Source organism: Ursus americanus, chromosome 22, assembly GCF_024610735.1.
Source record: "Ursus americanus isolate L20-20 chromosome 22, mUrsAme1.1.p, whole genome shotgun sequence".
In the NCBI taxonomy this organism is placed as follows: Eukaryota; Metazoa; Chordata; class Mammalia; order Carnivora; family Ursidae; genus Ursus; species Ursus americanus.
Genome location: NC_142148.1, coordinates 23,778,262 through 23,805,993, shown reverse-complemented (window position 1 = coordinate 23,805,993; position 27,732 = coordinate 23,778,262). Strand labels below are relative to the sequence as shown.

Genomic DNA, 27,732 nt, shown 5'->3' with positions numbered 1-27,732 from the left:
TGTGTCTTTGCCCTTGAAGAACTTATGGTTTGGGGAAGGAGAGATTACATGGTCCAGTCTGCTGTCTTTTGATAAAATAGGCACGTGACTCCAATTTTCAGATGTCAGCAGAGGCCCAGAGAGGCCAAGAAATGGAGCAAGTAAGTAGTAGGGAGGGACCTGGAACATAGTTAAGAGGACTATTGGGACAGAAGCAATGAGAGAGGAATTTTGGAAATAAAATCATGCCAGTTTGTAGTTCAAAAGAGAGGAACAGGGGCACCTGCCTAGCTGGCTCAGTCAGTAGAGCATGTGAGTCTTGATCTCAGGTTCATGAGTTCAAGCCCCATATTGGGCGTAGAGCCTATTTTTAAAAAAAGGAGAGAGAGGAACAGGTGGGAGATGGAGATGTCTGCAAATGGTTACAAATCCAGCCCTGAAGGTGGACTGCATTTTGTTTGTGCAGGATTTCTCCCTTCCCTCCCAACATTTTATTATGAAAATTTTCAAACCTATAGAACAGTTGAAGAATTGTACAGTGAACATCCATCTATCCACCACCTCGATTCTACTATTGCTGACCGTTTGCTGTATTTGCTTTGACATGTATTCATTCATTTATCTAGCTCTCCATCCACCCATCTTATTTGATGCAATTCAAAGAAGCTGCAGCGTTCACTCTCCCTCTAGACACTTCAGCACCCCTATCATTAGAGCTCAATGTTCATTTTTGTTTTTAGGTTAAATTTACATACAGTAATGTGCGTAGATCTCAAGTATACCATTTGCTGACTTTTGACAAATGGATACAACTGTGTAATCCACACCCCTCACAAGGTACTGAGAGAATATTTTCAACAGCAGAAAATTCCCTCCTGCCAGAGGCAACCACTATTGTGATTTTTTTCGCCATTGATTAGGTTTTACCTGTTCGAGAACATTATACAAATAGAATTTTAGAGTGTATACTCTTTTGTATAAAGCTTCTTTCTTTTAGCATGATGCCTGAGGCTTATCTATTTTTTGAGTATTAGTAATTTTGTTATCGCCTAGTAGCATTCCACTGTATGAGAGACTGTAACACAGTTTATCCATTTTCCTGTTGATGGAACACACAGAAGTTTTAAACACTTTGAAGTGGTTGCCAGTGTTGTATGGCTGGCTGCAAATCCTGGCTCTGCTACAAGCTAGATACGTGACCACGTACTGGTTTCTTTGTCTCTTTGAGATTCAGTTTTCCCAATCTGCATAATGGGAAAACTGACAGCTATTGCTTATTGAATGCTTGTCAGGTGCCTGCCTGGCACTGTTCCAAGTGTTTTACATATTCATTTAATCCTCATAATGACCCACAGGGTAGGGTATATTACTATTCCCATTTTATAGATTTGGAAACGGAGTACCCCACCTAGTTGCCGGAGTATTCAATGAGTCAGTGCACGTAAAGCGCTTGAGACTCTGTGTTGTAACTTCAGTGTGGACAGTAAACATTAACTGTTATTTTTCATTTTACCTTACTGGCCCTTAGAGGAATTTATTTATTTATTTATTTATAGGTTTTTTTTTTTTTAAGATTTTATTTATTTATTTGACAGAGAGAGTGCACGCAAGCACAAGCAGGGAGAGCTGCAGGCTTCCTGCTGAGCAAGGAGCCTGATGTGGGATTTGATGCCAGGACCCTGGGATCATAACCTGAGCCAAAGGCAGATGCATAACCAACTGAGCCACCCAGGTGTCCCTCTTAGAGGAATTTAAGTTTATTATCCTTATTGGAGAAAGTGTATAAAACCCTGGGTATAGGGTTGCCAGATAAAATGCAGATGTCCAGTTAAATTTGAATTTTAGATAGACAATGAAAATAATTTTAGCATAACTATGTTACATCAAATTTGTCACATCTTTTTTTTTTTTTGAAGATTTTATTTATTTATTTGACAGAGATAGAGACAGCCAGCGAGAGAGGGAACACAAGCAGGGGGAGTGGGAGAGGAAGAAGCAGGCTTCCAGTGGAGGAGCCTGACGTGGGGCTCGATCCCAGAACGCTGGGATCATACCCTGAGCCGAAGGCAGACGCTTAACGACTGAGCCACCCAGGCGCCCCCAAATTTGTCACATCTTAATGCTAAAAAGTTATTCATTGTTTATCTGAAATTCAAATTTAATCGAGCATCCTATATTTTTACTTTCTAAGTCTGGCCACTCTACCTCAGACGAATTGACTAAGGTGACTAGAGACAGACCTTGTGTACATCATTTTGCAGATGAGGAAACAGTCTTAAAGAGGGCAAATGAGAGAGCCATGAGGTCTTAAGTGGATCCAGATATTTGGATCCAGATCTTAGGCTCCTAGAAGCTCCATCCAGTGTCTGCTTTTCATCAACGCACAGCTCTGCCACTTTTCAAGTCTTCCCCGGCCTCTGGCAGTTGAATGCAGTGTGGCTTCAGGGAAGAGGGGGACAGCAACGTGACTAAGTGTTCTGTAGGGAAAGCCAGTAAGTGACAGGCGGCGTGTGGGCTGCTGGGGTTTCTCTTCCCACTCCTTCCAGCTCTGCATCCCTGCTTCCTTCCCTCCTTCTCTCTCCAGAGGCCTGGAAAGCGCCTTCCCTTGCGGGTGGGGGCCTCCTCCAGCCCTGCTTTGGCAGGGCTGGGTCCTGTCCCAGGCTGACCTGGGTGTCCAAGGCAGAGGAGGGTGTAGGTGGTTCAAGGCTTTATCAGTCACAGGGGCTGCATTCTGACTGGGTCTAGACTGACTTCTGAATCAGGGAACCTGGGAGTCAGAGCCACAGCATGGGAGATGAGGAAGTAGCCACACTGGGATTCTCTGCTCTCACCAATTCAGCTTCTCCTTGGAGAACCACCAACTGGAGATTTCCCAGAATCTTCACAACACCCTACGAGGTAGAATCTATTGTTTCCATGTAGACATTTGGACACTGAGGTTAAGGGACTTGCCTAAGACCCCTAAAGTAAACTGTTGACAGTCAGGACTGGATCCTTGATCCATATGCCTCTGAAGAAACCTAAATTACTAACTTCTGCTAGGTACTGCCTCCCAGATCAGAGCTAATCCACCCTATAGGCATCAGCAAGTTAGGGTAGCATAGTCCAGTGGTTCTCAAAATGTGATCCCTGAGCATCAACATCATCTGGGAATTTGTTAGAAATGTAAATTCTTGGGCCTGATAACAGAACTTTCTGACTCAGAAATTTTGGGGCTAATACCTGGCAATCTGGTTTTAATAAGCCCTCCAGGTGATTCTGATGCACTCTGAAGTTTGAGAATCTTTGGTGTATAGTAGAAAGAGGGGTATTTTTTGAAAAAAAAAAGGGGGGGGTATCTAAAGCACATTTGTTTTAAGTAAACTTTTATTGAGGTATAATATGAATATAGAAAAAGACACAAATCATAAGTATACAGCTCAATGAACTTTCACAAAGTGAGGATGCTTGTGTACCAGCACCCAGATCAAGACACAGAACATTATTACCTGCCTGGAGAAGCCCCTTTGTGCTCCTTCCTGGTACTACCTCTCCTCAAAGATAATCACTATCCTGACTTCAAACACCATAGAGTAGTTTTGCCTAACATTATATGCTTTTAAAAATTATAGATGAAGACATGGAGTGCCTGGGTGGCTCAAGTCAGTTAAGTGACCCACTCTTCTTTCAGCTCAGGGCATGATCTCAGGGTTGTGAGATCAAGCCCTGACTGGGGCTCCCTGCTCAGCAGGGAGTCTGCTTGAGATACTCTCTCCTTCCGCCTGCCCTTCCACTCCCCAATACATAAATCTTAAAAAAAAATTGTAGAAGAAGACAGAATATGGAACCAGAGGACTTTGATTGGACCTCTGGTTTCCTACTAAGTGATCTTGAACCAGTCATCTAATTTCCTTGAGACTCATTTCCTTCTCTGTATAATATTAGGTCATAGAAATACCTCAAACCTTAAAGGGGAAACTGTGTTTCCCAGACTTGTGTGGTGTCAAGAATCACCTGGGGCACTAGTTAAAAAACCCACATTCCCCAGAGCATACATTCTTAATAGGACAAAAATTGGTTGTGGGTAGAGAGGAAACTTTTTCCTTGCTTATGTAAAAGCACATATATACATATCGTACATTAATAGATATACAGTATATATGTGCTATTAAAATTTCATGGGGGGAATAACTAAAGAAAAATGTCTAAAAATGTTCCTTAGAGAGCTGATAATATTTAGAAAAGGTTGAAAAACCCTGTCTTATAGCAGTGATCCTCCAAGCGTGGTCTGTGGTTAAAAATGCAAATTCTCAGGCCCCACTCCAGATCTGCTGAATCGGAAATTCTGGGGGTGGGGCCCAGCAATCTGTGGTTTAACACATCTTTCAGGAAATTCTGATGGGCACTAACGTTTCAGAACCACTGCCCTGGAGATTCTGAATGGGGCAGGTCCCTAAGTCTGGACTTTAAACAAGCTCTCCTAAACCATTTTGCAGGAAACATTGACATAGAGATTTGAACATACTTTGAAAAATGCAAGTGACTTTCCAGATGGTAAAATATGTTCATAAGGAGGAAACAGGCTAAACAATAATAGTGAAGGTCACTAATTACTAAGCACTTAGCTGGGCTTCTGAGTCTACTTGCACAGCCTATTAATTCTCACAAACAACCCATGAAGAAGAGGATGGACTCTGAAGCCAGACTGCCCACATTTGTCTCCAGCTTGTGACTTGGTTTATGCATCTGTAAAGTGAGGATAATGGAGGTACTCTCCTCATAGATTTGTTGTGAGGTTTAAAGCTTATTGATCAGCTCTTCGAACACCTGCCACGTTGGCACCACTTATATGTAGGCTATTTTCATCATCCTTAAGCGCACCCTGTTAAAAGGTGGATTTGAACCCAATCAATTTAACTCCCTAGTGTACTTGCTTAAAGACTAAACTATAATCCAGTGGTTTTGAAGCGTGATCGCCCACCAGGAGCACACCAGAGTTAGAAATGCAAATTATTAGATCCCATCCCGGATCTGCTGAAAGAGAAACTCTGCGGGTGGGGCCCCTAAGTTTCAACAAGCCCTTCAGGTGATTCTGATGCACACTAGCGCTTGGGAACCACAGCTACAGTCTTTAGAGGTTCGGGGGTGGGGGATGCTTTAAAAAAAAAAAAAAAAAAAAAAGCCTAGTGGCTGGGAGCAATCCCAGCGTCCCTCCCACCTAAGGGCGAGCAAACTCCAGTTTAGAAGCGTTCCCCAGTTCCTGCCCACATTCCCGGCCGGCGCGCAAGGCCTTCTGGGGTTTGTGGTCCACATCCCTCCCGAGCCGGAGGCGCTTGCGCGTTGGCCGCCAACTCGCTCTAGTTGCTGTGATCGGGGCTCGAGACCGGCTGCCATCTTAGTCGAGGGACTGAAGAGTCGCCGCCGCCCCGAGTCCCGGTAAACATTCGCGGGCGGACTGGGGGCAGTTCTGGGTAGAGGGGGGAGTCCTCACGAGAGTGTCCGAGGAGACCCAAGGGTGAAGGAGTGCGGCGCGTGGGCAGAGGACTCCAGAGCCGCTACTGCTCTCTCTTCCCTCACAGCCGGTGCCGTGGGGGGCGCGGGGAGCTCGGGCTAGTGGCCGAGGGGTGGGTTGGCCGGAGGCGCCGAGCAGCCACTATCTGGCCGGGGTGTGCGGAGCCCCTCGCCTTGCGGGCGCCGAGTTGTGAGAGGGCTGGGCGGTGGCGGGCGCCTGCAGGGTCCGGCCCGGCGCCCCTCAGCCCCGCCCGGGGTCCACTTTCCCGGGGCCCGGCCTATGCGCGGGGCCCGGCGGCAGCGGCCGGAGTGGCCGACGTGGCCCTGTGAGGGGCGGCGGCCGGGCCCACCTGCTATTCGGCTGGCCTTCCCGAGACTTTTTGGAGCCCCCAGTCGCAAGGCGGGCCCAGCACAGCGGCTGCCTCCTCTTTCTTCCACTCCCCTCCTCCCTCCATTGTCCCCCATCGTGGTGGTCCCGGCCCGGGCGCCCTTTTCCGCGCCCGCTACCGCGGCGCCGCCGGAACCTCCCGGCGCCGACTTTTGCAGACGTGGAGCTGTCATTGCCCTCCCTCGTGAGTGCCCTTTTCTTTAGCAGAGAAAAGAAAAAAGTAGCCGTGAACGTATTGTAAGGGTCGAAACGTGATGAGAACATGACTTAGTGTGAACTAAGTGGGGATCTCAAGTTTTCAGACATAGTCCCGGCCACGACTTAAAGAGAAACGCCGGGTCTCTCTCTCAAGGTAGACGTTGGGCCTAAAGTTAGAGGTGTAACCAGGTGAACGTGCAAATTACCCGCAATTCACGATTCCCCATTAACAACTCAGCTTGTTTGCTTGCTTATATTCACCTCTTATCTTGTTACATTTTCTGTCATAATCCTACAGCGTCAGTATACTTTTTTGGGAGTGAGGGTTGGGGAAGGAAAAATGGAATTTTTTTTCCTTTGGAAATTATTGAGGCACTGGAGCTAGCCACTTATCATTGCACTTAGTTGGGGTCTCCCACATCTACTGCTAATAGAATTCAATTTTAAGGAAATGTGTAAAGGCAGTGTATTTCCACCCTCAAAATTGGCTAAGGATTTCTCAACTGAAATAAAATTCTCATGGCAGATAATGCTGAGAGCCTGCATTAATGTATTCATAGATTTACTCAAGGTACAGTTACCAACAGAGAAAGTAAGTTTTTTGGGTGTGAATCCAGAAGGAATTCCTTCAGCTTAGGAATCAAGTTCAGTATAGGAATCAAGTCAAAAAGGATATGAGATAAAGAACGAGTGCAGAATACTTTTTCACAGTATTCTAGAGGAAATCATTTCTAAATTAAAACATCTGTTCACCTATTGGAAGAGATAAACGAATAGTTCCCCAAATTTCCCATTAGAATAATTAGGGGAGCTTTTTAAAAGTAGAAATTCCAGGGTCTCCTTTCCTAAGATTGATTTAGTAGGTCTGCTTTGGCCCTGAAGAATTTATTTTTAAAACATGCCTCAGGCAGCTCTCATGGGTCTTGGGAACCACTGAGGCATCAATACTGTGAACCTACTGAGGAATGCTTAAAAAGCTTTGAGACAGAAGTGACCAGTTCTGTCTGGGGTTTGGCCATATAAGGTGGCAGGACCTACCCCCAGTCCTAAGTTGGGTCTTAGATGATGAGTAGGAGTGTGATGAGGATGGGGAAGGGGAAGAACAGGGCAGACAGAGGAGACCCCTTAATGCTGTGTGCAAATGCAGATGATTGTGCAAGAAAAAGGATTCATGGAGCAGGAAGTGGGATGGGGAAGGAGAGCATTGTGGGGTGTGAGGTCAGAAAGGTAAAAGGGGGTAACTATATGAAAAGTTATAAGTATAATGCTAAAAAACTTGAGTTTTATATTAGCAGTAGATTCAGATTTTAATCAGGGAAGTGATATGAGTTACATGTGTGTTGTAGAAAGATGGCTCTGGTGATGAGAGGGAAAGGATGGAAGAGTGGCTATTGCAGTGGTCTAGGTAAGAGGTGAAAAGGCTTCATGTTGGAGAGAGGCTATGGGGATTGGATTTAGTTCTTTACTAGTGCAATATTGTTGCCATATTTTTGGATGAAAATTTTTAGTGCCATACTGGGTAAAAAGGCTCTTATTCTGTAAAAAGAACCCACTAGCAAATCTGAATAGTTCTGTCAGGTCATATATATATTAATGGTATCAGAGTATATTGTTCATTAGCGCTTTTGAAATATTAGAAAGAGTCAGATTGGCTGCAATTTGGAGGAGAACTTGGAGATTAGACTGCAGTTTATGACTATCAACACTATTGATCTAAGCTTGTTGGAAGTGTTTTTCTCTCGTACTCAGAAACTTGGTATTAGAATTTTAGAGTTGAAAGACATTGCAGAGATTATCTAGTCCACAATGGCAAATATATTTTGGTTTATGGACCAACTCTGCTTTGAAGTAGCTGCCAGAGCACTGTATGGAGAAGGATTTTGGTCATATGTGTTCTCTGGGAAAGTGAGTTATGATTGAGTAGTGATGCTTCCTATGGACACAGTATCTAGTAGGTGATATATGTGCCAGGTATATGCCATCCTTAGACTAGTCCAAACTATTAGTTTTCTGTTTGTTTATATATTAAAAAAATCCTAAGCAGGTTCGGTAATTTACTTAGAACTAGTTAAGAATTAGAGCTAGAATCAGGATCAGGAGAGAGAAAAGGAAGAACTGAGTTTTGTAACTCTTAGTTTGTTATTCTCCAATGTGTCAAGATGAATGTGGGCTGCTAAAGACCTTTTGGTATTAGACCAAAAGAAAAAAGATACTTCTATCTAGCCTGTGCCTCTTGACTGTTTAGGCAAGAGTTTAACAAGGAACTTTGGCCTAGAAGTGAATTTTGTATTTATTCTGGCTTAAGAAATTTGTTGTTAGTATTGATAGGAAATAATCACCTGCTTGTGGGTTTTTTTTGTTTTGTTTTGTTTTTTTCCTCTCACTTCCTTGTTCCTTACCTCTCTCTCAATTTTGGGTTTTCGGGATTGGTTTCCTTCATATGAGTTAAGGCAAAAGTGTATAAAGTTATTTTTTCCTGTATTTACAGCACCTCGCCAAATTCTAGGCTCATAATAAGCTCTTAGTAAAGGCATGTTGATTTTTATGGCTGTACATGATACTGGTTTTGAGTTAACATAAATTAGCGGGGTGGGGGGGGCTGTGCAGAATTGAATTGCAGCATTATCTGGTTGGTAGATCTGCCCTCAGCTAAAAATATTGGGTTGGAAATAGCCTCACAACTAGTAGTCATTAACCAGGAGCTGTTCCTCCTTCAGTCTAGCAGCGCACTGTCCTTGGAAAACTGCTGCCACCTCAGCTTTTTTTCTTTTCAGAACCGACTGTACTCTGATCCTTGAAGTGCTTTTTCTTTTCCTATCCTTAGGAGCCTCCCAGGTTGCAGGAACCATTCTTACATTGACCCCAGTAGGTAGAGTGTGTATTTTATGGCCATCTTCATTTTGCCATGTGGCCATCATACCCAGGTGGGCATCACCCCATACTTTGTAGGAGTCATTTTCCCCGACTCACCTTCTTATCCTGCCTGCCCCATCAAAAATTGTCTATCCCCCCCCCAAATTATCTATCCCATGAAACTTTTTATTTTTTTATTTTTTATTTTATATTTTTATTTTTTTATTTTTTTTTATTAATAATGATTTTTTTATTATATTATGTTAGTCACCATACAGTACATCCCCGGTTTTCGATGTAAGGCTCGATGATTCGTTAGTTGTGTATAACACCCAGTGCACCATGCAATATGTGCCCTCCTTACTACCCATCACCGGTCTATCCCATTCCCCCACCCCCCTCCCCTCTGTAGCCCTCAGTTTGTTTCTCTTAGTCCATAGTCTCTCATGTTCCATGAAACTTTTTATTTTATTATTTTTTAAAAGTAATTTCTGTGTCCGGTGTGGTTTTTGAACTCATGACCCCAAGATGAACAGTTACGTGACTGAGCCAGCCAGGCACCCTTATCTCATGAAACTTAAGAAAACATTGTGCTGTCAGATTCCCAAGGTCGTTGCTAATCTGATGTGTTTAACCATAGGAATAATATATTAATGGACCCTCCTTCCCCTTTCAGGTAACATGCATTTAACAGTGGCCTTCTGGAGACAACGCCTTAACCCAAAGAAGTGACTCGAAGGGTGAGAACTTCAGGTATGGTGGCAGGCCCGTGAAAGAGATTGGGGCGCAGGAATGGTGCAGAGGGTGAGCTCTGGTCATGTAACTGCTGTGGGGGAGGTATTGGGAAAGAGGATGTTGATGCTGACTACATCAGTTGGTTGAAATAGGCATTTTCCACTTGGATTTAAAACTCAGAGTCTCCTCTATAAGGATTAGCCTGTGACCCACACTTCGCTCTCACTTTGGGTCTTCTGACTTTTCTGTTTCTGTTTTTCTTGGACATACACACATTTTTCCTACTGGCACTATTTTATAAACATTTATCTCTGTATACTTGTCCAGATACGTGCATTATGGTTAAAAAGTGTTAAGAAGTAAGAAGAAGGCAACATGCAGTGGAGAAAGATAATTTGGAAAGAAAAGGTCTGATTTGATTTTGCCACTGACAAACTGTGTGACTTTTGGCAAGTTATTTTATATCGCCTGGTCTCAGCTTATAAATCTGTAAAATAGGCGTATTGATTCCTACCTGCCTTCCTGACGTTGTTGTGAAGATCAAATAAAATAATACATAAAAAAGCTTTAGAAAAAAATGAATTCACAACTTAAGACATTATCTAAGTCTGTAAGGTGGGAGAAGTTGGCGGTAATACTGAGAGGGAAAACATGAGGACAGGACAGATTGACTTTAAAGGATCAGGAGAGAGAAAAGGAAGACTACTGGATAAGAAAAAAAAGTAGAGCATGAAAAAACTCAAGCAGTAAGAGAGTAAGGAGTGAATGAAGTAGAACTAATGAATTGGTAGGTGAGAAAGCTGAATAGGATAGAGAGAGGTCCCTTTTACTAGCTCTAACCTTGCAACTCTTCCTTGTCATTGTCACATAAATGTCCTCTCCATACTTAGATTCCAGTCTTCACTGTAAACATCAGTAGTATTATTCATACCGCTGTGTGACCCTTTGTGTTTAGTTTGTATTTTTGTTAACTAATTACCCTATAAATGCTTAGAGACCAAGACTATGATTTGCTTGTTATGGTGTCCCAGGCCATTACTATAATCAAATGTGTGCTTACTCTGTTCTTTTTTATAATTCTGGAGAGAAAGGAAGGAGATAGGGGGAGCTTTGTGAGAGATAGTAGGAAAGGAGGTGGCTAAGAGGGAAAGTAGGTAAATAAGACATGGTAAGAAGAAGAATTCTCAAAAAAGTGAAAGGAAATAAATGAAAATGAAAAATACATAGAGCAAAAATGAAGGGGAAAAGGAGATGGTGTTATCTGCAGTAAAGGAACAAGGCAGCTTTCATTTTTTTTCATGGTGATATAATACCTCACAAAAAGTTATGTGCTGGGAAAGATAATTCTTCATAGTAAGTATCTTTTTTTTAAAGATTTATTTATCTGATAGAGAGAGGGAGAGAGCACAAGCAGGGGGAGTGGCAGAGGGAGAGGGAGAAGCAGGCTCCCCACTGAGCAGGGAGCCCGATGTGGGGCTCGATCCCAGAATCCTGGGATCATGACCTGAGCCAAAGGCAGGTACTTCACTGACTGAGCCACCCAGGTGCCCCCATACCAAGTATCTTTAAAATATTTCTAAAAGTATCCACTACATCCTGAACTCACAGAGTAGTTCTTTGTGGAAAGGAAACTAGGGCAGCATTCAGGAGATCTGGATTCTAGCCTTGGTATTTCTTGTTACTTAGTATTGTCATCTTGGGCAGTTCACTTAAATACTCTCTGGGCCTCTGTTTCCTCACTGTCTATTAAAGGTATCAAACATGATGATCTCTCCATTTTCTTCTAGCTTACTCTTCGATTATATTTTGTGCGCTGTGTTCTGTCTTACTAATTTCTCAGGGCTTTGTTGGTATCAGAATATAAGATTGGTCTTGGAAATATCTTAAAGTAGAACTTCATAATATCCATTACCTTATAAATGAGAAGCCATTGTATTTTAAGTTCGACCCTAAACATTGGCAGAAAGAGAGACTTATAGAAAACCTAAGTATAGAAATGTTAAGTTTGTAATATTCAGCAAGTATTTATTGAGCTCCTGTTGTGCTAGGTCCCAATGGGTACTTAATATAAAACCCCTGTCTCAAGGTTTTTGTGTTTTTGTCAGGAAGACAAACTTGCTCACCGGTAATTATTGTAAAAAGCAAGGTGATAAGTGCTATAATAAGGATTGCATTACATTGCATTGCAATTTAAGGTAGTAACTTTAGATTTCTTGGTTCTTTTAACATAATTGAATACGTGCTAAGTGCTGCTGTATGGTAGGTATTGCAGGGACTCAAGATGAAAAAAAAAGCTCCTGCTCTCAAGAAACTTGCAGGGTTTTTTTTCATGTCTGGAAACTGCTTACCCTAATAGATTTACCCTTCTGTCTCAGGAAAGAAGTTTTATACCGTATCATCACTTCATAGTTTTAAAATAAGAATTTATCTGCATATTGAGCTTACCTCACTCCAGAAATGTTTAATAACATACTTGCTTTCTGAGAAAATGTATATTATTTTGTTGAATCTGTAATGTTTTCTCTGTCAGTGACAGAAATTTTTCTTTTCGGTTAAGGAAAAAATCCAGATGTTCTCTGGATGGCATGTTTAGGTGAACTTTGGTTTGCTTCTTACTCATTCAGAGGAAGGGGGATCTGAAATTTAGCCTTGATTCTTCGTTCCAGGGAATCAATTCAGTTTGTCACAGAGGAGAGGATGCTAGTCAGAAGGAATCATATTGTAGGGGTTAACAATGTGTACTAGAGTTAGATTGTCTGGTTTTGAATTTTGGCTCTACTGTGTACTGGAGGTATGACCTTAGTCAAGTTCCTCATCTGTAAATTGGGAATAGTAATGGCATATATCCATAGGGTTGTTGTGTGGATTAAATAAGATAATGTATTTTTGCTTGAACAATAGTTGGCTCATAATAAGTATGAAGTGTTCATTGCTTTTGTTTTATTATCATCATTACCACCAACCTTGTCTTAAAATTATTGTCTCAATTCTTTAATTCATTAAATAAGCTTATCTAGGGTGAGCATTGTAAATTTAAATGGAACGTTTTAAATAGTAAAGATCAAATTGAGACTTAAGTAGAACTAAGGAATTCATGTTTCTCTAATGGGGTAGCGGTTAAGCAGCTTTGGCTTACTTTTTTTAAAAAAATTAAAGGTAAAATTGACTGTTTTAACCATTAAAAAATACATAATTGGCTCACTTGATCTAGTGGGGAGTATAGGACCAAGTGTGGCCTGAACATCTTTTTAACTTTTTTCTAAACAGAAGCTGGGAATCCAGGTTTTGTGAGAAATCGTTATTTTTAAATGTTGGCAACTTTTGAAATCATGATATAAACACTGTGGGCCAAGCAGATCACCCCTGCGGGCAGAATTTGTCTTGTGTGTTGCCGCTTTGCAACCTCTGTTCTGGAGCTTGACTTTTTGCATCATAACCCATGCTCCCTGCCTTCCGGGAAGAAAGTCCTTACCCACATAAAGGTTTAAAACAGTTCAGGCAACACCTCAGAGTAGTCTAGGGCTGAATGAGAGGTATGCAGAATAATTATTAAGGCAGAGAGGAGGAGGGAAGTTATTTAAGATGGATTCAGAATGGGCAAAGGTATGGAGGCAGGAGTGGACTTGAGATGGTGGTAGGTAGTACAGCGAATAGATTAGTTGGAGTTTAGATTAGTCTGAAGAGGGTCTATATGGGCCTGGAAATAGGAGAAAGTTTGGAAAAGTTAAGAGACCAGCCTTCTTGTTTAGGGATAACCTTAAGTCCTATTGGCTGACATGATAAAATGGTATTTTGTGGTGATTTATTAGGTAATATTGAGGCCTGCAGTATTTACCAGGGTTGGTAGGGTCTGGAGGCAGGGAGAACAGGCTCTGGAGGTAGGTGGTAGTGGGAATGGAAAGGAAGGGACAAAAGCTTGTATAAGAGACAAAAGCCTACATGTGGGTCACCCTGTGATAGTGGGACCCTGCAATAGATAAAGATAGACAATTTTGAAAGCTTTTCCCCATATTCATTCTTTTGCAAAAACTGGGGTATGTGAGAATAATATTATCCCTCCTTTTTGTGTTGTGGATCTTGCTTTATCACTCTTTCTGCCCCAGCGCCCTCCTTAATGATGGATCACATACATAGCCTTATGATTTCCCAGCTTGCACAAATAGAATAGAAAAAAGAAGAAATAAAGTAGTTCAGCTGCTTACCACATTTCTAGTTTTGGATTTTTGGTGATCTCAGTTAACCTCTGATAAGTTTCATTAGACTTTATACATGGAATTTTTGTATTTACTGAAGTTTGGAAACACAGTTCGCTCATGGAAAAGATGTAGAATTTTGCTGCAGAAACTTGACACAATAATTAATTCATGATTTAGAATGTTTAAAGAAACTGATAAACGTTGTAGAAAGGTGGAATGTGTTTATTCTGTGTAACTTGAGAAAGTGATTTTTAGGATTTTATTTTCACCAGGCCTTTTGTCCTGTTTATACTGTGTCATGAGAATTTTGACATACACAGGGAAGTTATTCCTTATTCTTGGCTAAAATGCCAAATATAGTTATTGTAAGTAGTCTTTGGTAAGTAAGCTGAATAGTATGTTAGGTGTAGCCTGAGTATTAAGAATAGTTGAGATGCAGCAATATTTCCCTCATTGATGAATAAAAGTACTGAACTGAGCCTCTGAAAAGTACAAAAAGTTGCTGCCTCAGAGAGATGCAGGAATAGGGTCAAATAGATTTGCGCTAAATCTAAATCTCATTTAATGGAGAAGGGATTTTTTTTTTTTTTAAAGCATGGTCTAACCTAGTTTTTGGAATTCATTTATTCTGAATATTGAAAGGGATTTTCAGGTAGTTCATTTAATTATAGATCTGCTTTGAGGGGTGCCTCGGTGACTCAGTTGTTAAGCGCCTGCGTTTGGCTCAGGGCGTGATCCCAGATCCCGCATCAGGCTCCTCTGCTGGGAGCCTGCTTCTTCCTCTCCCACTCCCCCTGCTTGTGTTCCCTCTCTCACTGGCTGTCTCTCTCTCTGTCAAATAAATAAAATCTTTAAAAAAAAAATTATAGATCTGCTTTGGAAGTGGGAAGGTAAGGAACATGAGAGAGGGATTAGCTGCATTTGTTTCTGTGGAAAGTCAGTAGTCAAAAGGAAATCCCAGATTATCTTTTTCTGTTCTTGAATTTTTTGGAGGAAAGCTATTTACTACAGATCTTAATTAAAAACTATATTCTATATATATATTGAAATGTGCAGAACCTAGTTACTACTGCTTTTCATTGTCTAGAATGTTGCTGATATTTATTTGCTGTCGTCTCCTTGCCCTTTGTCTTTGTCTTTGAGGATTTTGACTTTATTTCATTTTGCTGTTTCAGAAGGGAATGGAGATGGAGTGCTTATGTTCAGTCGGCCCAGTTAGTTGATTTTACTCTATCAGTTGATGTTTTCATCTCTAAGGGAAAATGAAAATGATTAACTTATCTGTTCTGATTGTTTTATTTATTTATTTATTTTTATTTATTTATCTGATTCATTTATTTGACAGAGAACAGGAGAGCACAGGCCAGGGGAGCAGCAGAGGGAGCCTGATGCAGGGCTTGATCCCAGGACCCTGGGATTATGACCTGAGCCGAAGGCGGTTGCTTAACCCACTGAGCCAGGCAGGCGCCTCTTCGTTTCTTTCTTTTTGTGGTAAAATACACATGATGTAAAAGTGACTGTTGTAAACGTTTTTAAGTGTTCACTTCAGTGACATTAAGTACATTCACTTTGGGACGCCTGGATGGCTCAGTGGTTGAGGGTCTGCCTTTGGCTCAGGTCATGATCTGGGAAATGGGCTCCTTGCTCAGCGGGGAGCCTGCTTCTCCCTCTGCCTGCTGCTCCCCGTGCTTGTGCTCTCTCTCACAAATAAATAAATAAATAAAATCTTTAAAAAAAAAAAAGTACATTCACTTTGTTGTGCAGCCATTATTACCATTGTGCATCTCTAGAATTTTTTCATCATCCCAAACATTCCTCTGTTGATGGACAGTTAGCTTAACTTTCACCTTTTGGCTTTTGTGAATAATGATGCTATGAATGTGGGTGCACAAATAACTGTTTGATTCCCTTCGTTTAGTATTTTTAGGTATATTCCCAGAAATGGAATTTCTGGTAATTCTGTGTTTAATTTTTTGGGGAACCACCATACTGTTCAGCAGCAGCTATACCATTTACATTCCCACCAGCAGTGCACAAGATTTGCAGTTTTCTACACTCATACCATTTGTTATTTGCTGATTTTTTAAATAATCATCTTAATGAGTAAATCTTTATCTCATTATAGTTTTGATTTGCTTTTCTCTAATTAATGATACTGAATGTCTTTTCATGTACCTATTGACTGTTACTAGTATATTTTTTGAGAAACGTCTGCTCAAGTCTTTTCCCATTTTTTAGTTAGGGTTTTTTGGTATTTGATGTCCTAATTATTTTGTAGGCTTCTGCCCATATCTTTTCTGCCTCTGAGTCTACTGCTCGTCTCCTTTCCTGTTGTTGACAGAACAGCTAGAACCATTCTCTCCAATGTATAGTCCCTCACTAAATGTTTGATAAAAAGTTAAAAGTAGGGCTTTCTGGAAAGGTAAAGGTTGGTTGGGGCAAGATCTTCATTATATTTTTCTCTAGTTTTGGAGATCCTTGTTCTCTTTTAACCATTTACTTGGTGGGGTAAACATTTTTTTTTTAAGATTTATTTATTTGAGAGAGATCAAGCAGACACGGGGGAGAGGTTGAGGGGGGGAGAGAGAATCCCCAAAGCACTGAGTGGGGAGCCCAACGCAGGGCTCCATCCCAGTACCCTGAGATCATGTTAACCAGCTGAACCACACAAGCGCCCCTGGTCAGGTGGACATTGATGAAAGATTATGCTTTTAGGGAAAGAAGTCAATGTGTCATTTAAATTTCATTTTAGAGAAGGAAAATATAGGATCTTCTTAAAAGAAATTTGATTCTTCTCTGAGAAGCTTGCTATTATTACTGTTTATCTAAGAAAATACAAGTCAGCCTGAGGTATCCAAAGAAGGATTTTACTTTTTGTGATTCCAAAGGAAGAAAATCTTTTCAGTGATTCACTTTTTTAAAAAAAATAATCTTTATACTCAATGTGGGGCTCAAACTCACAACCCTGAGATTAAGAGTCTCATGCTCTACCAACTGAGCCAGCCAGGTGCCTCTCAGTGATTCACTTCTTATTTAAGTTTTCATTGTGTAATGATTTGGAATTTCTTATTTTGAGGCTGCTATTTATTAGGGTTTTTTGTTTCTGTTATAGATGAGAGGGATTAGGAGTGATCCTAGACTCAGTATATATGTTATTTTGAAAAGGACCAACCTGAATAAATTCAAGTATAGCAATGACAAATATATATATATTTTTTTCATTTTTAAAATTTAAATTCAGTTAATTAACATATAATGTATTATTGGTTTCAGAGGTTGAGGTCAGTGATTCATCAGTCTTGTTAATACCCAGTGCTCATGACATCACATGCCCTCCTTAATGTCTGTCATCCAGTTACCCCATCCCCCCCCAACCGTTTCTTTGTTTTCCTGTTGTCTTTTTTGTTTCCTTTGAGGAACCATGGTTTTAAATCATGAAATTAATGTTGAGCAAGGCTAGAGATCTCTGTTTTTGGCCACATCTTTTGTTGTGACCTTGGACAATCCATTTTGATTGGGTTATTATTGAGTTGTAAGAATTCTTTTAAATTCTGGATATAAGTCTATTAGATATGCATTTACAGATATATTCTTCTAGCCTTTTGGTTGTCTTCTCATTTTCTTTCTTTTTTTTTTTTTTAAAGAACACTGATTTTTAATGTTTTTTTTTTAAAGATTTTATTTATTTATTTGACAGAGATAGAGACAGCCAGTGAGAGAGGGAACACAAGCAAGGGGAGTGGGAGAGGAAGAAGCAGGCTCATAGCGGAGGAGCCTGATGTGGGGCTCGATCCCATAACGCCGGGATCACGCCCTGAGCCGAAGGCAGACGCCCAACCGCTGTGCCACCCAGGCGCCCCATGTCTTCTCATTTTCTTAATAATGTGTTTTGAAAAGTGGAAGTTCCTAGTTTTGATGAGGCTTAATTTCTCAGTTTTTTCTTTTATGGATTGTACTTTTTGTCATATGTAAGAAATCTTTGCCTAACTGGGCAATCCATTTAACTTTCCTGGATTTCCATTTGTTTACCTGTAAGAACAAATGAGATGTGTGTGTATTTTGACTTCTTTGCAATAATATTTTTATTGAGTGCCTGTTTGGATTGAGAGTAAAGGAGGTAGTCTTGGGATAGAATACTAAGATGAAAATCTGCAGACCCATATTGGAATATAGAATTGGCTCTGCTTTCATAATGCTGTTTGTTTCCTAATGGGTAAGTGGTAATTTGTCTCTCCTCCCTTCCCCAGTTATTTAGGGCTCTTGGATGTAAATGATTCTCGGTGATTTTTTTTCTGGGCTTTTGGTACAATCTGAATAACAATGGTTTTTGACTCCTTTTAATAAAAACATAAATTTATTTATAAAGTGTACATACATGTTACTCAATAACTCATTAGTATTGACATCTAATTTATTGATAGTTCTTAAATTATGTTCAGAAATGATCTGAGGTTGTTGAAAGGATGGGGATGGTGGCTATCAGGATTTTGTATTTTGAGGACAATCCCATGGATTGTATTAAGAGATGGTATTAAGAGATGGTCAGAAGTGAGTTTCTTGGGAGCCAGAAAATTCAACTTTATATGTAATTAGGTTGTATAATTTCACACAAGCATTTTTTGCAAAAGAGAGCAATATTTATCGTAGCACAATGGTAGTTATATTTATTGTGGCATATCAGATCATTTAAATTCTAGCAGTAAATAGTCAAAACCAGGGAACAACTTGTAATAGTAGTTAATATTAAAATGTTTCTTAGCTGTTTGGGAGAACAGAGAGAAAATTGCCTTCTGCAGTCATGGGTACAGAGTTCAAACCAGCAAATGAATGCTCATAGTTTGATTCTAGTGCCAGTTTCCTTAAATTCTGTTGTCATACAGTTGAACCTTGAAAGTTACATCTTTCTGTTTTTCTGTTTGAATAAGATAATTGTATTTTTATGCATTTGCTTTAGATCCACACACATACATTTGGTTGGAAAATGGGAAAGGAGCTTTCAATGATCTGAGATCATTTACGTGATGTTCAGAGCCCAGGTGTCACTTTTGAGAGGGAGAGAGAATGGTCTACACCCTACCTCTCTGTTTAGGTAACTTTTTCTAGAAATAAGAAAGCAATTTTTCCCCATCGTCAGTGGGTTTGAGTTCCATTTCCTTTTGAGAATGTTATGGAAGTGAGTATTTACCTTCTACCCCAACCCAGAAAACTCGTATCCCCTCTGATAATACTTTCAACTCATACATCAAGTTCAGTTCCCTTGCCATCATTGATAGAGAATGGGATCAAATATTGTTCCTTCTAGTTTGTCTCTGCTACTGTGACTGGTGAGAGCAGGATCTAGTTTTCAAACCAGCTGGGTAGTGTGGCTACTGGTTGCATACACAAGAACCATTATCACCTCCATGGTTCTACTTCCATCTGGATTGAGGCTCCATTCTTCACAGTAGTGGCTGGTGGATGAATACAGACTTTTAAAAACTGATCCTTTTAGACATAACTATTTCACTTGAGTGGTGGTTTGAGAACATGGCTAAGGGGCCCTGTCCAAAGGAGACTACTCAGTATTTACAGTTACTCTGTATGCGTCTGTATTGTATTGTATTTGTTTTTTAAAAGATGTATTTATTTGAGGGAGGGTTGGGCAGAAGGAAGGGAGAAAATCTCAAGCAGACTCCCCACTGAGTGTGGAGGCCAGCTCCGCTCTATCTCAATACCCTCAGATCATGACCTGAGCTGAAATCAAGAGACCGTCTAGCGCCTTAGCCACTTCCATATTTTAGTAGGCTGTTTGAGAGTTTGACCTCATTAGGTTTTACTTCTCTGAACACCACTGTGTACTTTAGCTTTTTGAGCTATGTACTTGTGCTTCGACAAGCAGTTTTTCTCCTTGCCAGTTTAGTGTGGATTTTTTTTGGTTTGTTTTTGTTTTTTTGAGAGAGAGAGGTAGGGGGAAGAGTAGAGGAAGAGGGAGAGAGAGAATGTTAAGCTCTAGTGCAGAGCTTGACTGTGCAGGGCTCGATGGGGGACTCAGTCTCACAACCCTGAGATCAGGACCTGAGCTGAAATCAAGAGTCAGACACTTAACTGACTGAGCCATCCAGTTGCCCCTACTGTGTTTTCTGAAATGTCTTTTTGATGCATCTTTGAAGAATTATAGGCCCATATTAAATTATTGAAAAGTTTTCTAGGTCAAAATAGAAGATGTGGCCTATAGAAATAATGGATTATGTTGGATATGTATTTCTGAAAATAAACCAAGCAAATTTCATAATATCCTGACTAATAATTTTTCTCTAAATAAGATACATGTTTTAAAATAAGGCTAGAAATTTAGTTTGCTCTTTATTGCTTATGGGACAAGATATGACTGAAATAATCTTGTGAAATGTGTCTTTCTCTTTCCACATCTTTATTTCTGTTGCCTTTCAGGAAGATGTTAAGGTTAGTTTTTACCTCTGGGAGTGTTTTAGCACCTCCTTTCTACATTAGACATTCTGTCACATTTTTCTAGTGTGATAGTAAACATTACTCAAAATAACGATATAAAAGTGTTAAGAATTGACCCTATTTTAAGTTTCTTTGTAACTGACAAATAGTAATAGATGATTTTAATATTGTACTATATCTTAGATTCAAACTGATATCTTCAGTGGTTCAAGTCACAGTGGTTTACCAGGTGAAGATAGAGACTCCACTGTACTTGATGGTGAAAATGTTTTTTAAAATCATGTAAAAAAAAGTCCGTTACTTTTTAATTTTATTTTTATTTTTAATTTTTTTTAAAGATCTTATTTATTTGTGAGGAAGAGAGCACAAGCGGGGGGAACGGCAGGCAGGGGGAGAAGCAGGCTCCCCGCTGAGCAAGGAGCCCAGTGTGGGACTCAGTCTGAGGACCCTGGGATCATGACCTGAGCCGAAGGCAGATGCTTAATCAACTGAGCCATCCAGGCGCCCCTATAGTGCCTTGATCTAGGATAGTCAGGTTGCCTTTTTAGTTTTTCAGTACATTAATTTTTGTAATGAGTCCAGGCCAGTTGACTTGTAGAGTGTAACACATTTTGGGTATAATGATTTGCTCATTATTAGATGGGAGGCACAATAATGGCATGTTGTCATACCAGTGGTGTTAGCAAATTTATTTACTTGGTTAACATGATAGTATTACAGCACTCTGTTCTAATAGTATACTTTTCTCTTTGTGACTAATACGTAAAATGTGGGGTAAAACTTTGAGACCCTATAAACATCCTATCCCCAAATTTAGCTGCTTAAAACAACAGATATTTTTTTATCTTGTATAGCTTCTGTGGGTCAGAAATTGAGAAGTGGCTTAGCTGGATGGTTCTGACCCTGAGTCTCATTAAGTTGCAGTCAAGATGTTGGCCAAGGCTGCAGTCATCTGAAGGGCTTGATGAGAGTTGGAGGATCAGCATCCAGGGTGTCTCACTGGTGTGGTTGGCTGTTGTCAGGAGGCCTCAGTTCCTTTCTACATAGATCCCCTTTTATTTTATTTTTTTAAGATTTTATTTATTTATTTGAGACAGGGAATGTGAGAGCATGAGTGAGGGGCAGAGAGAGAGGGAGAAGCAGACTCCCTCTTGAGCAGGGAGCCCCATGTGGGGCTCAATCCCAGGACCTTGAGATCATGACCTAAGCCGAAGGCTGACATTTAACTAACTGAGCCACCCGGGGGCCCTAGTTCCTTGCCACATACACCTTTTTTATAGGGCTGCTGGAGTCTCCTCACAAATTGGCTGTTGGCTTCCCTGAGAGCAAGTAACCTGGGAAAGTGGCATCATCCCCCCCCCGTTTTTTTTTAAATTGTGGTACAATGCATATAGCAGTAAAGTTTACTACTGTCATAACCATTTTTTAAAAAACTATTTCTTTTTAGGGGCGCCTGGGTGGCGCAGTCGTTAAACGTCTGCTTTCGGCTCAGGGCGTGATCCCGGCGTTCCGGGATCGAGCCCCACATCAGGCTCCTCCGCTAGGAGCCTGCTTCTTCCTCTCCCACTCCCCCTGCTTGTGTTCCCTCTCTTGCTGGCTGTCTCTGTCAAATAAATAAAATCTTTAAAAAAAAAAAAAGTATTTCTTTTTAAAGATTTTATTTATTTGTCCGAGAGAGAGAGCACAAGCAAGGGGAGTGGCAGGCAGAGGGACTTGAGCAAGGAGTCCAACACGGGACTTGATCCCAGGGCCTCAGGACCATGACCCGAGCGGAAGGCAGACACCCAGCTGACTGAACCACCCAGGCATCCCCCATTGTAACCATTTTTTTAAAAGATGTATTTATCTTATCTGTCTATTTATTTATTTATTTTAGGGAGAGTGTGTGATTCGGGGGAGGGGCAAAAGGAGAAAGAGAGGGGATAGAGATTCTTAGCTGAGTGTCAGCCTGATGTAGGGCTTGAGTTCAGGACCCAGAGATCATGACCTAAAACTAAGGATCAGACGCTTAACCAGCTGAGCCACCTAGGGTTCCCCATCATAACCATTTTTAAATCTATGGTTCAGTGGTGCTCAGTACATTCATATCATTGTGCAGTCATCACCATCATCCATCTCTAGAACTCTCTTCATCTTGCAAAATTGAAACCGTACCCCGTTAAACAGTAACTCCACATCCTCTCCTCAGCTGAGCCCTTGGTAACTATTGCTGTACTTTCAGTCTCTGATTTTGACTACTCTATGTACCTTGTATAAGTGGAATCATCTTTTTGTGGCTGGCTTATTTCACTTAGCATAATGTCCTCAAGGTCCATCCATGTTATAGCATGTGTCAGAATTTCCTTCCTAATATTATTCCATTGTATGCGTATCACATTTTGCTTATCTATTCATGCATTGATGGACACTTGGGTTACTTCCACTTTCTAGCTTTTATGAATATGCTGCTATGAACTTGTGAGTACAAATACTGGACCCTACTTTGAATTATGTTGGGTATATAGCAGGAAGTAGAATTACTGGATCATATGGTAATTCTATTTTTACATTTTTGGGGAACCACCATACTGTTTCCCATAACAGCTATATCCTTTTACATTCCTACCATTGGTGCACAAGTGTTATAATTTCTCCACGTCTTTGACATTTGTTACTATCTTGGTTTTTTTGATAGTAGCCATCCTAATGGATGTGCATTGGTATTTCATTGTGGTTTTGATTTGTATTTCCCTAATGATTAGTGGCGTTAAGTGTCTTTTCATGTACTTACTGGCCATTTTTTGGAGAAATGTCTGTTCAAGCACTTTGTCCATTTTTCAATTACGTTTTTGTTGTTGAGTGTTAGGAATACTCTGTATATTCTGGGTATTAATCCTTTAGATGAATGATTTGCAAGTATTTTCTCCTATTTTGTAGGTTGCCTTTTCATTCTGTTGATAGTGTCTTTTGCACAAAAGTTTCAAATTTTTGTGAAGTCCAGTTTATCTATTTTTTTCTTTTGTTGCCTATACCTTTGGTGTCATTGGACTCATTGCCAAATCCAGTGTTGTGAAGCATTTGTCCTATTTTCCTCCAAGAGTTTTATATTTTTAGGTCTTAACATTTAGGTCTTTGATCCATTTTTAATTTTTGTAAATGGTGTTAGATAAAGGTCCAACTTTATTCTTTTGCAAGTGGACATCCGGTTTTCCCAGCACCATTTGTTGAAAAGACTGTCCTTTCCCCATTGCATGGTCTTGGCACCCTTGTCAAAAATCATTTTGCTTTATATATGAGTTTATTTTGGGGCTCTCTATTCTAGTCCAGTGGAATAAGTTTGTGTGTCTTTATGCCAGTACCACAGTGTGTTGATTATTGCAGCTTTGTGCTAACTATTGAGATCAGGAAATACAAGTCCCCTAACTTTGTTCTTCTTTTTCAAGATTGTTTTGGCTATTCACGGTCTCTGGAGATTCTATATGAATTTTAGGATGGATTTTCTGTTTCTGCAAGAAACATCATTGGGTTTTTGATAGGGGTTGCATTGACTCTGTAGACTGCTTTGGGTAGTATTAGCATCTTGATATTAAGACTTCTAATTCATAAGCACAGGATGTCTTTCCATTTATTTGTATCTTCTTTAATTTCAGCAATGTTTTATAGTTTTCAGTGTTATAAGTCTTTTACCTCATTGGTTAATTCATAAGTGTCTTAGTGTTTTTGTTTTGCTTTTAAAGATTTTATATATTTGAGAGAGAGCGAGAGACAGTGAGAGAAAGCAGAAGTGGGGGTGGGGCAGAGAGAGGGAGAAGCAGGCTCCCTGCTGAGCAGAGAGGCCGAGTGGGGCTTGATTCTAGGATCCTGGGATCCTGACCTGAGTGGAAGGTAGGCACTTAACCTAATGATTTTGTAAATGGATTTGTTTTCTTAATTTTCTGTTCGGATTGTTGGTTGTTAATGAATGGAAATGCAGCAGATTTTCGTGTGTTGATTTCTGTATCTTGCTAGTTTGCTGAATTTATTCTGACAGTTTTTGTGTGTATGGGATCTCTAGGGTTTTCCATATATAAGATCTTATCTTCAGACAGAATTTTACTTCTTCCTTTCCAATTTGGGTGCTTTTTATTTCTTCTTCTTGCCTAATTGCTTTGGTTTGGACTTCCAGGACTATGCTGACTGGAAGTGGTGAGAGTGGGCATCCTTGCCTTATTACTGGTCTTTCAAGAAAAAGCTTTCATTCTTTCAACATTAAGTATGATGTCAGTTGTGGGTTTTTCATATATGGCCTTTATTAACATACTGAAGTGGTTCCCTTCTATTCCTACTTTGTTGAATGTTTTTATCATGAAAGGGTGTTAAATTTTGTCAGATGCTTTTTCTCTATCAGTTGAGATGATTGTGTTTTTTTCCCCTTCATTCTTTTAATATGGTGTATTACATTGATAAATTTTTGTATGTTCAACCATCCTTGAATGCCAGGAATAAACCCACTTGGTATATAATCCTTTCAATATGCTGAGAAATGTCTATTTCTACCTTCAAACATGTTAGTTTTTGCTTCTTATATTTTGATAGTCTGTTACAAAGTGTGTAAATGTTTATAATTACTGTATCTTCCTGCTGTTTTGGACCTTTTATTAATATTGTAACGTCTTTTGTCTCATAACCTTTTTTTTTTTTGAAGATTTATTTACTTATTCATTCATTCATTCATTCATTCTCAGTACTCAACGTGGGGCTCGAATTTTCGACCCTGAGAGCGAGTGTCACATGCTCCCCTGACTGAACCAGCCAGGCTCCCCTGTCTCATAACCTTTGATTTAAAGTCATTTTGGGGGTGCCTGGGTGGCTCAGTTGGTTAAATGTCTGCCTTTGGCTCAAGTCATGATCCTGGCGTCCTGGGATCGAGTGCCACATGGGGTTTCCTGCTTGGCAGGAAGTATGCTTCTCTCTCTCTCTCTGCTCCTCCCCCTGCTCGTTCTCTCTTTGTTGCTCGTTCTCTCTTTAATAATTAAATCTTTAAAAGAAATAAAGTCTGTTTTGTGTGACTTTAATAGACTTACCTCAGCAGTCTTTTGGTTATTATTTATAGTTTACATGGTATATCTTTTTCCATCCTTTTACTTTTAGCCTATTTGTGTCTTTGGATCTAGAATGAGTCTCTTATTGACAGCATATGATCAGATGATGTTTTAAATCCATTCTGCCAGTTTCTGTCTTTTGACTGGAGAGTTCAGTCCATTTTCATGTAAAGTAATTACTGGTAAAGAGGGACTTCCTCACTTTGCTCTGTTTTCCATATGTTACAGCTTTTTTTGGTCATTCATTTCTTTCATTACTGTTATTGTATTTAATTGATAGTGAAACGTTTTCGTGGCCTTCTCATTTCCTTTTGTGTATATTCTGTAACTATTTTCTTTGTGGTTACCATGGGGATTAAATTTAAAGTCCTAAAGTTATAATATTCTAATTGGAATTTATAACCACTCAATTTCAATAATATACAAAATATACAAAAGCTGTTTCTTTACAGCTCCATCACTACCCATTTTAGTTGTTGATGTTACAAAATTACATCTTCGTACATTGTTATGGCATTGCTTTTTATGACCTCGCCTTGGAAGTCACATACTGTCCTTTCCTACCACATTCTGTTCATTAGAAGAGAGTAACTAAATCTGGCCTGCATTCAAGAGGCAGGGTGTTAGGTTCCATGTTTTGAAGGGAGGAGTATCAGATAGTTTGTGGATATATTTTTAAATGCCATCATCTATTGATGATTCTTGCCTGACTCAATTCTTATATTAGAAGTTGCAAAATAATGATTCTTTCATTTCTTCTTCATTTATTAAGCTCAGCTAAATTTTGAGGGGAAACTCAGTCCCCATGACCAGCCTCCAAATACTATTCCCAAAGCAGTTTTTAAATTACATTTTATTGCTTTTTCTTATCCCCAAATCTTCTAGTTTATTAGATTACTTAACATTTCTGTGCTTGTTTCATCATTGTAAAATGTGGATAGTAGTATCTACGTCATAGGGAGTGTATTAATTTACTGTGACTGCTACAACAAATTACCTCAAACTTGGTGACTTAAAATAGAGAATTTCTTACATGTCTGGAGGCCAGAAGTCTGAAGTCAAGATGTCAGAAGAGCTGCATTTGCTCTAAAAGTTCTAGGGAGAATCCCTCCTTCCTTTTCCACCTTCTGGTGGCTGTAGGTGTCCCTTGGCTTGTGGTTGCATAATTTTAATCTCTGCCTGCTTCACTTGTCCTTTGTCTCTTCTACTTTGTGTGTGTCTCTTAACAGGACAGTTGTCATTGGATTTAAGGTCCACCTGGATAATCCGGGATGATATCTTGAAGTTCCTAATTATTATCTGTAAAGACCCTTTTTCCAAGTAAGGTCACATTTGTAGGTTTCAGGAAATAGGATGTGGACATAACCATTTTGGGAGCCACTACTCAACTTATTACAGGGAGATTGTATTAAATGAGTTACTACACGTAAAATTCTTTAAAACAGTTCCCAACACCTGATTTTTCACCAAACTAGTTTTTTTTTTCTTTTTTTAAGATTTTAGTTTTAAGTAATCTACACCCAAGTGGATCTCTAACTCATAACCCTGAGATGAGGAGTCACATGCTCCACTGACTGAGCCAGCCAGGAGACCCCAAACTAGTTTTTTTTTTTTTTTTTTTTTTTTTTAAGGGGGGGAGGGTCAGAGGGAAAGGGAGAGTAAGAATCTTAAGCAGGCTCCGCACCCAGCACAAAGCCTGATACAGGGCTCAGAACCCTGAGATCATGACTTGAGCCAAAATCAAGAGTCAGATGCTTAACAGACTGAGCCACCCAGGTGCCCAAACTAGAAATTTTTTATTATGATGATGCTTGTAGTTTATTGCAGCCTCCTGAATTTAATACTTTTTCTTTTATACCATCTTACTTTAGCAGTTTAAATTTCCATACCTATCATCCATAATTAGGGTGGTTTTATGTCGTGGTTTGCCTAGTATAGGTCTGGTTTATTCCTGTTGACACAGCATTTCATTTTGTCCCTGTTTACAATCAAAACCATCCCAATTTGTATGAAAAATTAAATGGTCACTCTCCCATAATTCATCCTATCCTTTATTTTGCCTTTTAAGAAATAAATCATTGCCAAATGTAAAATAAGTGCACACCCTTCTATTTGAATTGTAAGAACTTCAGAATAGGTTCTAAGTATGTTAGGTTGGTACTTCAGTGTAAGTTTTCTTCATGTAATTTAGAGCCGAGATCTTACTTACCCTAGTACTTATAGCCAGGATTATACTTTGTCTTCTCTGTTAGTGTACTGTTGCTATGCAGTAGATTGCCCTGAAGTTCAGTGGGTTAAAATAGTAATAACATTATCTTCTGCAGTTTTTGTGGGTGAGAGATTTGGGAGTAGCTTGGCTGAGCAGTTGCGGCTTAAGGTCTCTCTT

The 27,732-nt window shown here is 39.9% G+C and overlaps 1 protein-coding gene across 3 annotated transcripts in view; it reads left to right on the top strand.

Annotated features, from left to right (window-relative positions):
• Window positions 1–27,732, top strand: part of ITCH (itchy E3 ubiquitin protein ligase) — a 150,003-nt gene that overhangs the window by 19,002 nt on the left and 103,269 nt on the right. For 2 of the 3 annotated variants that reach the window (XM_045806545.2, XM_087853644.1), the window contains exons 1-2: window positions 5,246–5,394; window positions 9,585–9,661. The gene's annotated coding sequence lies outside the window, so the exon portion shown is untranslated. Of the gene's footprint in view, window positions 1–5,245; window positions 5,395–9,584; window positions 9,662–27,732 lie in introns of those variants that run through there. The other variant, XM_087853643.1, reaches the window with a different exon arrangement.